Source organism: Eleutherodactylus coqui, chromosome 6, assembly GCF_035609145.1.
Source record: "Eleutherodactylus coqui strain aEleCoq1 chromosome 6, aEleCoq1.hap1, whole genome shotgun sequence".
Taxonomy (NCBI): Eukaryota; Metazoa; Chordata; class Amphibia; order Anura; family Eleutherodactylidae; genus Eleutherodactylus; species Eleutherodactylus coqui.
In genome coordinates this window covers 232,861,483-232,872,445 of record NC_089842.1, presented here as the reverse complement: position 1 = coordinate 232,872,445, position 10,963 = coordinate 232,861,483, and positions in this window count along the sequence as shown.

Sequence of the window (10,963 nt, the reverse complement as noted above, 5' to 3'; positions counted from 1 at the left end):
GTGTTGCACATTTTTTTTTTTCCGGCCGTGCAGACCGTTGCGCCCTCAGTCTGCAGTCATTGTACATAGTATAGGGCCAGTACTGGTGAGGCAGGGACAGTGGGAAAGGTGAAAGATATATACTGTCTATGTAGGCAGTGGGCTTTTTCAAACAAATTTGGGAAAAAAACTATATTTGGGCTGCCTGTGACCGTCCTCAGTGTACTGCGTGTCTGCTGGGGGTAGTAGTCTTAATTAATACACAGCTAAGCGTTACAGCAGGCTTGCACAAAAGTGTTTCTTGGCTCTGCGTTGCCCGTTACATCACCCCGTCATCCTGTCCACATTGAAACAGTATACATATATACGCTGCCTACAGTATCTGTCTGCTGTCTCAGCTCTGCCTTTCAAAAAATAGAAGCAAAATACTTAAGGCCTACTAGTGGCCTTTGGCCACTTGACTGCTTCTGCGCTGTGAATTCCACTAGCTCAGTCATACGCACCTATGTCTCACTACAGGCGTGCGCAAAAGTGTTTCCTGGCTCTGCGTTGCCCGTTACATCACCGCTGTCATCCTGTCCACATTGAAACAGTATACATATATACGCTGCCAACAGTATCTGTCTACTGTATCAGCTCTGCCTTTCAAAAAATAGAAGCAAAATACTTAAGACCTACCACTGGCCTTTGGCCACTTGACTGGTTCTGCGCTGTGAATTCCACTAGCTCAGTGATACGCACCTACGTCTCACTACAGGCTTGCGCAAAAGTGTTTCCTGGCTCTGCTGTGCGTTCCGTAAGCGAAGTCAGCCCCAACCACAGGCCAATAAGCGGCACATTTTATTACAGCGTTCTGTTTCTGCTCTACTCGTAATACACCATGCTGAGGGGTAGGGGTAGGCCTAGAGGACGTGGACGCGGGCGAGGACGCGGAGGCCCAAGTCAGGGTGTGGGCACAGGCCGAGCTCCTGATCCAGGTGTTTCGCAGCCGACTGCTGCGGGATTAGGAGAGAGGCACGTTTCTGGCGTACCCAGATTAATCTCACAATTAATGGGTCCATGCGGTAGACCTTTATTAGAAAATGAGCAGTGTGAGCAGGTCCTGTCGTGGATGGCAGAAAGTGCATCCAGCAATCTATCGACCACCCAGACTTCTACGCCGTCCACTGCTGCAACTCTGAATCCTCTGGCTGCTGCTCCTCCTTCCTCCCAGCCTCCTCACTCCATTACAATGACACATTCTGAGGAGCAGGCAGACTCCCAGGAACTGTTCTCGGGCCCGTGGCCAGAATGGGCAGCAATGGTTCCTCTCCCACCAGAGGAGTTTGTCGTGACCGATGCCCAACCTTTGGAAAGTTCCCGGGGTCCGGGGGATGAGGCTGGGGACTTCCGGCAACTGTTTCAAGAGCTTTCAGTGGGTGAGGAGGACGATGACACACAGTTGTCTATCACTCAGGTAGTAGTAATTGCAGTAAGTCCGAGGGAGGAGCGCACAGAGGATTCGGAGGAAGAGCAGCAGGACGATGAGGTGACTGACCCCACCTGGTTTGCTAAGCCTACTGAGGACAGGTCTTCAGAGGGGGAGGCAAGTGTAGCAGCAGGGCAGGTTGGAAGAGGCAGTGCGGTGGCCAGGGGTAGAGGCAGGGCCAGATCGAATAATCCACCAACTGTTTCCCAAAGCGCCCCCTCACGCCATGCCACCCTGCAGAGGCCGAGGTGCTCAAAGGTCTGACAGTTTTTCACTGAGAGTGCAGACGACCGACGAACAGTGGTGTGCAACCTTTGTCGCACCAAGATCAGCCGGGGAGCCACCGCCACCAGCATGCGCAGGCATATGATGGCCAAGCACCCCACAAGGTGGGACGAAGGCCATTCACCGCCTCCGGTTTGCACCCCTGCCTCTCCCCCTGTGCCCCAACCTGCCACTGAGATCCAACCCCCCTCTCAGGACACAGGCACTACCGTCTCCTGGCCTGCACCCACACTCTCACCACCACTGTCCTCGGCCCCATCCACCAATGTCTCTCAGCGCACCGTCCAGCCGTCGCTAGCGCAAGTGTTTGAGCGCAAGTGCAGGTACGCCGCCACGCACCCGCCCGCTTAAGCATTAAACGTGCACATAGCCAAATTGATCAGCCTGGAGATGCTGCCGTATAGGCTTGTGGAAACGGAGGCTTTCAAAAGCATGATGGCGGCAGCGGCCCCGCGCTACTCGGTTCCCAGACGCCACTACTTTTACCGATGTGCCGTCCCAGCCCTGCACGACCACATCTCCCGCAACATTGTACACGCCCTCCCCAACGCGGTTACTGCCAAGGTCCACTTAACAGACACGTGGACAAGCACAGGCGGGCAGGGCCACTATATCTCCCTGATGGCACATTGGGTGAATTTAGTGGAGGCTGGGACAGAGTCAGAGCCTGGGACCGCTCACGTCCTACCCACCCCCAGAATTGCGGGCCCCAGCTTGGTGCTGGTATCTGCGGCGGTGTATGCTTCCTCCACTAAACCACCCTCCTCCTCCTCCTCCAACGCAACCTCTGTCTCGCAATCAAGATGTGTCAGCAGCAGCACGTAGCCAGCAGTCGGTGTCGCGCGGCGTGGCAGCACAGCGGTGGGCAAGCGTCAGCAGGCCGTGTTGAAACTACTCAGCTTAGGAGAGAAGAGGCACACGGCCCACGAACTGCTGCAGGGTCTGACAGAGCAGACCGACCGCTGGCTTGCGCCGCTGAGCCTCCAACCGGGCATGGTCGTGTGTGACAACGGCTGTAACCTGGTGGCGGCTCTGCAGCTCGGCAGCCTCACGCACGTGCCATGCCTGGCCCACGTCTTCAATCTGGTAGTTCATCGGTTTCTGAAAAACTACCCACACTTATCTGACCTGCTCGGCAACGTGTGCCGTGCCTGCGCACATTTCCGCAAGTCCCACACGGACGCTGCCACCCTGCGCACCCTGCAACATCGGTTTATTCTGCCAGTGCACCGACTGCTGTGCGACGTGCCCACACGGTGGAACTCTATGCTCCACATGTTGGCCAGGTTCTATGAGCAGCGTAGAGCTATAGTGGAATACCAACTCCAACATGGGCGGCGCAGTGGGAGTCAGCCTCCTCAATTCTTTTCAGAAGAGTGGGCCTGGTTGGCAGACATCTGCCATGTCCTTGGAAAGTTTGAGGAGTCTACCCAGGTGGTTAGCGGCGATGCTGCAATCATTAGCGTCACCATTCCTCTGCTATGCCTCTTGAGAAGTTCCCTGCAAAGCATAAAGGCAGATGCTTTGCGCTCGGAAACAGAGCAGGGGGAAGACAGTATGTCGCTGGATAGTCAGAGCACCCTTCTGTCTATATCTCAGCGCGTTGAGGAGGAGGAGGAGGAGCATGAGGAGGATCAGGAGGAGGGAGAAGAGACACCTTGGCCCACTGGTGAGGGTACACATGCTGCTGGCCTGTCATCCTTTCAGCGTGTATGGCCTGAGGAGGAGGAGGAGGAGGAGGAGGATCCTGAAAGTGATCTTCCTAGTGAGGACAGCCATGTGTTGCGTACAGGTACCCTGGCACACATGGCTCACTTCATGTTAGGATGCCTTTCTCGTGACCCTCGCGTTGCACGCATTCTGGCCACTACGGATTACTGGGTGTACACACTGCTCGACCCACGGTATAAGGAGAACCTTTCCACTCTCATACCCAAAGAGGAAAGGGGTTAGAGAGTGATGCTATACCACAGGACCCTGGCGGACAAACTGATGGTAAAATTCCCATCCGACAGCGCTAGTGGCAGAAGGCGCAGTTCCGAGGGCCAGGTAGCAGGGGAGGCGCGGAGATCAGGCAGCATGTACAGCACAGGCAGTGCAACACTCTTTAAGGCCCTGGACAGCTTTATGGCTCCCCAGCAACCCTTTGTCACCACTCCCCAGTCAAGGCTGAGTCGGCGGGAGCACTGTAAAAGGATGGTGAGGGAGTACATAGCCGATCGCACGACCGTCCTCCGTGACGCCTCTGCCCCCTACAACTACTGGGTGTCGAAGCTGGACACGTGGCCTGAACTCGCGCTGTATGCCCTGGAGGTGCTTGCTTGTCCTGCGGCTAGCGTCTTGTCAGAGAGGGTGTTTAGTGCGGCTGGGGGAATCATCACAGATAAGCGTACCCGCCTGTCAACCGACAGTGCCGACAGGCTTACACTCATCAAGATGAACAAAGCCTGGATTTCCCCAGACTTCTCTTCTCCACCAGCGGACAGCAGCGATACCTAAGCAATACGTAGGCTGCACCCGCGGATGGAAGCATCGTTCTCTATCCCCATCAAAAACGGGGACATTTTTGCTTCATCAATCTGTGTATAATATTCATCCTCCTCCTCCTGCTCCTCCTCCTGAAACCTCACGTAATCACGCCGAACGGGCAATTTTTCTTAGGCCCACAAGGCTCAGTCATATAATTTTTCTAAACAATTTTTATACGTTTCAATGCTCATTAAAGCGTTGAAACTTTCACCTCAACCAATTTTTTTTTTAACTGGGCTGCCTCCAGGCCTAGTTATCAATTAAGCCACATTAAGCAAAGCGATTAATGGGTTTCACCTGCCCTCTTGGTTGGGCAAGGGCAATTTTTCTGAGGTACATTAGTACTGTTGGTACACCAATTTTTTGGGGCCCTCGCCTACAGTGTAATCCAATTAATTTTTTGCCCACCTGCATTACAGCTGACGTTACCTCAGCTGTGCTGGGCACTGCAATGGGATATTTTTATGTACCGCCGGTGGGTTCCAGGGAGCCACCCATGCTGTGGGTCCACACGGAGTTGTAACTACATCTGTCCACTTCTAAAGAACCCAGTCTGACTGGGGCATGCAGTGTGGGCCGAAGCCCACCTGCATTAAGCACGACATTACCTCAGCTGTGATGGGCAATGCAATGGGATATATTTATGTACCGCCGGTGGCTTCCTGGCACCCACCCATGCTGTGGGTCCACACGGAGTTGTAACTACATCTGTCCACTTCTAAAGAACCCCAGTCTGACTGGGGCATGAAGTGTGGGCTGAAGCCCACCTGCATTAAACATGACATTACCTCAGCTGTGATGGGCACTGCAATGGGATATATTTATGTACCGCCGGTGGGTTCCAGGGAGCCACCCATGCTGTGGGTCCACACGGAATTGTAACTACATCTGTCCACTTCTAAAGAACCCCAGTCTGACTGGGGCATGCAGTGTGGGCCAAAGCCCACCTGTACTGTATCTGACGTTAGCTCTGCTGAGTAGGGCACTGCAATGGGATATATTTATGTACCACCGGTGGGTTCCAGGGAGCCACCCATGCTGTAGGTGTACACGGAGTTTAACCTACATCTGTCCACTTCTAAAGAACCCCAGTCAGACTGGGGCATGCAGTGTGGGCCGAAGCCCACCTGCATTAAGCACGACATTACCTCAGCTGTGATGGGCAATGCAATGGGATATATTTATGTACCGCCGGTGGCTTCCTGGCACCCACCCATGCTGTCGGTCCACAGGGACTTCACAATAGGGAGTTGTACCTGCCTGTGTCTATGAATTAAAAAGCCCGGTCAGGTTGGGGCATGCAGTGTGGGCCGAAGCCCACCTGCATTTAATCTGACGTTAGCTCTGCTGTCCAGGGCACTGCAATGGGATACGTTTATGTACAGCCGGTGGGTTCCAGGGAGCCACCCATGCGGTGGGTGCACACGGAATTCCCATTGCGGAGTTGTACCTGGCTGTGACTATTTTAAAAAAAACGCGGTCGGACTGGGGCATGCAGACACCTTGATAGAATGAATAGTGTGTGGCACATAGGTTCCCCATTGCTATGCCAACGTGTACAGCTCCAGATGGAGGTGGCCCAGGATTGGATTTCTCATTGCTTCTGTACAGCATTGTGGACTATTGCCCCGCCCCTTTTAAAGAGGGTCGCTGCCTAGCCATGCCAACCCTCTGCAGTGTGTGCCTGCTTTTCCTCTGGCAGACGCACTTATAAATAGACATGAGGGTGGTGTGGCATGAGGGCAGCTGAAGGCTGCGCAGGGACAGTTTGGTGTGCGCTGTGGACACTGGGTCGTGCGCGGGGGGGGGGGGGGGGGTTGTGCAGCATGTAACCCAGGAGAAGTGGCAGCGGAGTGTCATGCAGGCAGTGATTGTGCTTTGTTGGAGGTAGTGTGGTGCTTAGCTAAGGTATGCATTGCTAATGAGGGCTTTTCAGAAGTGAAACTTGTTGGGGGGGGGGCACTCTTGCCGGTATTGTGGCTTAATAGTGGGACCTGGGAACTTGAGATGCAGCCCAACATGTAGCCCCTCGCTTGCCCGATCCGTTGCTGTGTCGTTCCCATCACTTTCTTGAATTGCCCAGATTTTCACAAATGAAAACCTTAGCGAGCATCGGCGATATACAAAAATGCTCAGGTCGCCCATTGACTTCAGTGGGGTTCGTTATTCGAAACGAACCCTCGAGCATCGCGAACAGTTCGTCCCGAGTAACGAGCACCCGAGCATTTTGGTGCTCGCTCATCTCTAGAAGGAAACCATTGAAAAGCGCGGGCTTCATAATTCTGATTATCGTCCGTGTGAAACTGGTCTCACGGTATGTTCCCAAGTAAAGGAAACCAGCTCTTGTTGGCATCGGTCGAAACACACAAAATTTTGCATCAAAACCACAATAAAAATTGGAAAGGTGAAATCTGCTGCAGATGTGCATAAAAACTGTGTCAAAGCCTTCAGCAATGGTGTGGATGTTGACGTTTTTTCCCAATGTGGTTTTATTGCGGAACTTGGTGTAAATTGTTCGCTGCGGACAATCTGCACCATTTTCTGTACTTGGGGACATACCCTTAGGCCACTCTCACACAACGCTTTTTTTTACAGTGTTTACCGTGGCGTTTCAAACACCGTTTGAGTGGCCATGGGTCCTCCAGGAGTCTTAAGCTCTAAGCAGCTGCCCAAACCACCCCTTCTATAGTCTGCCACTGGAAATGCATGATATAGGAATACCCCTTACAATGTTATTAATTAGAGTAAGTGTCAATTAGTAGGAGTCACTCTATTGAGTTATAGTAATAACCTATTATTATACATTTATCAAAATAACATATCACCCTCAATTTTGGGCCTCTATAGATTCCTACTAAGTTATCACCATTAGTGGAAGTATACTTGTATTATAGGGCATCACAATGATAGCAATTCCTTCATATTCTGTACATTATGTATCAGAATCCATTGCTCTGTGAGTATAAGTGATGTTATATAGGGATACTATGAAGGGTCTTGGGAATTCATGGGCCTGGGATGCTGAGATCTGCTCACAATCTGACCCATTTTGATACTTCCCAGGGGGAGTTGTAAGGTGAGTATGATTCATGGGGTTCAATAGGCCCCATAAGGGCTGGTTGCACCAACCATGATGTTGATCCAGCTTTAGTTAGACTGCGATCAGCTATTGACCTTGGTCTAAAGAAAACGTCTTGTACCAATACGTTTTGATCTAAGATTTGAAAAAACAAGTTCGCTTGACCTGCGATGAAATATTGAAACTAGAAGAAATGCATCGCACACAGTGATTGGTGACTGCAGTCAGATGATCTTCACAGCATTTATAGCGATAGCAAAAATATACAGCAGTAAACATGGGTATAATTTTACAACCCCGAAAATGGCTATCAGCCGAGTCCACCATCTTGAATTTTGGCTTTGGGTTTTGGATACTGAACTAAGTTCAACTAGTTTGAGCTTCATAATCAGCTTTGTTCAGCTAGCAGTATTTCGCTTTATGTGGCTAATACCACCTTGTAAATTTCTTGTTGAGCGTTAGACAGAATTCAGCTGCTGTATTGAGCCTGAATCAGCTTTGTCTAGCCAGAATTCTGCTTTATTTAATTATCATCACATGAAAAATGTATTTTTTTAGGGTAACTGCCCCCCTTTCAGTTCAGTCCAGATCAAATAATAAGTGGAAACTGAAATATTCTTGAAACTTATTATTGTATCCAGTATAATTGTTTATTGATTTTGAGCCCCCAAATTTCTTTCCACGCTAGGTGCTATAACTATGTATTTAAGACGATTGGCTCTTTGGAGGATCCATGTTGGAACTCTGTTTATAGCCATTATATTTTTAGAGTAACTGACTCATTAGAGTATGGAGAGATATAAGGATTCCTCAAAAATGTGCTGTCACATGCTTTTGACCGTTACTTTTCCCGCATGCCGGAAAATCGCTTTACTGTGAAAATAACATAGTTTGTTCTACTACATTCAGCCCCTTTTTAATAGTTAATCAATAACATAGTAACTAGAGATGAGCGAACGTGTCCGTTACGGACACATCCGCACCCGGACACCGGCTTTAGCGAACACTGCAGTGTTCGCGCGTAAGTGTCCGGGTGCCGCCGGGGGGCGGGGAGATGCGCGGCGGCGCGGGCGGCAGTAGCGGGGAACAGGGGGGAGCCCTCTCTCTCTCCCTCTCCCCCCCACTCCCCGCCGCACCCCCCCGCGCTGCCACGGCGGCCCCCGAACTTTTTCGCCCGAACACCGAGGTGTTCGCAAAGTTCGGTGTTCGGGCGAAAAAGGGGCGGGGCCGAACGTGTTCGCTCATCTCTAATAGTAACATAATATTTTAGGCTGAAGGGAGACAATGTCCATCTAGTTCAGCCTGTTTCCATCCCCCCTGTTGATCCAGAGGAAGGCAAAAAAATGAATGAGGTAGAAGCCAATAAGCCCATCCAGAAGGGAAAAATTCCTTCCCGACTCCGTAATGGCAGCCCGAATAATCCCTGGATCAACGTTTGAAAATTCCTACCTGACTTCCAGACCCGGATCAACAACCCCGCTGATTATTTAAAGTCTGTATCCTGTAATATCATAACACTCTAGAAACGCATCTAGTCCCCTCTTAATCTCCTCTAAAGAACCCCCTTATGTATTGGTGATGAAACCTCCTTTCTTCTAGATGTAGCGGATGCCTTCTTGTTACCATCGCAGTCCTGGGAATAAACAGATCATGGAAGAAATCCTTGTATCATCCCCTCATGTATTTATACATACTTAACCGTCTCTTTTCCAGGGTGAATAAACCCATTTTTGATAGCCTCTCTGGGTATTCTAGTCCTCCATTCAGTTTATTTTGTTGCCATTCTTTGTACCTCCTCAAGCAATGCAACATCCTTCCTGAGCTCCAGTGACCAGAACTGTACACAGTATTCCATGTGAGGCCTGACAAGTGCCTTGTATAGTGGAATAATGTTCTCGTCCCTCGCCCCTATACCTCTTTTAATGCACCCCTAGACTGTATTTGCCTTTGCAGCGGCTGATCGGCATTGATTACTCCAGTAAAGTCTACAGTCAACTAGTACCCCCAGGTCTTTTTCCATATCCCTTTTCCCTAGCAGTACCCCATTTACTGTATATTGGTGACATCTGTTTCTCCTACCCATGTGCATAACCTTACATTTATCAACATTGACCTTCATTTGCCATTTTTCTACCCAAGCCCTAGTTTATCTAGGTCCAATTGCAGCCATACATTGTCCTCCTTTGTATTAATTACAGTGGGGAAAAAAGTATTTAGTCAGATTCCAATTGTACAAGTTCTCCCAGTTAAAAAGATGAGGGAGGCCTGTAATTGATATCATAGGTAGACCTCAACTATGAGAGACAACATGAAAAAAACACATTCAGAAAATCACATTGTCTGATTTTTAACGAATTTATTTGCAAATTATGCTGGAAAATAAGTATTTGGTCAATAACAAAAGTTCATCTCAATACTTTGTTATAAATCCTTTATTGGCGATGACAGAGGTCAGACGTTTTCTGTAAGTCCTCACAAGGTTGGCACACACTGTTGCTGGTATGTTGGCCCATTCCTCCATGCAGATCTCCTCAAGAGCAGTGGTTTTGGGGCTGTCGCTGGGCAATACGGACTATCAACTCCCGCCAAAGGTTTGAGATCTGGAGACTGGCTAGGCCACTCCAGGACCTTGAAATGCTTCTTACGAAGCCACTCCTTCATTGCCCTGGCGGTGTGCTTGGAATCGTTGTCATGCTGAAAGACCCAGCCACGTTTTATCTTCAGTGTCCTTGCTAATGGAAGGAGGTTTGCACTCAAAATCTCACGATACATGGCCCCATTCATTCTTTCATGTATACGGATCAGTCGTCCTAGTCCCTTTGCATGATGTTGCCACCCTCATGTTTCACAGTAGGTATGGTGTTCTTTGGATGCAGCTCAGCATTCTTTCTACTCCAAACACAACAAGTTGTGTTTCTGCCAAACAGTTCTACTTTGGTTTCATCTGACCATATGACATTCTCCTAATACTTTTCTGAATCATCCAAATGCTCTCTAGCAAACTTCAGTCAGCCCCGGACATATACTGGCTTAAGCAGGGGGAAATGTCTGGCACGGCAGGATCTGAGTCCCTGGCGGCGTAGTGTTTTAATGATGGTAGCCTTTGTTACGTTGGTCCCAGCTCTCTGCAGGTCATTCACTAGGTTGCCCCGTGTGGTCTGGGATTTTGGTTAACCGTTCTTGTGATCATTTGGCCCCACAGGGTGAGATCTTGCGTGGAGCCCCAGATCAAGAGAGATTATCAGTGGTCTTGTATCTCTTTCATTTTCTAATTATTGCTCCCACAGTTGATTTCTTCACACCAAGCTGCTTGCCTATTGCAGATTCAGTCTTCCCAGTCTGGTGCAGGGCTACAATTTTGTTTCTGGTGCCCTTCGACAGCTCTTTGGTCTTCACCATAGTGGAGTTTGGAGTGTGACTGCTTGAGGTTGTGGACAGGTGTCTTTTATACTGATAACACGTTTAAACAGGTGCCATTACTACAGGTAATGAGTGGAGGACAGAGGAGCCTCTTAAAGAACAAATTACAGGTATGTGAGACCCAGAAATCTTGCTGTTTGTAGGTGACCAAATACTTATTTTCCACCATAATTTGCAAATAAATTCCTTAAAAATCAGACAAT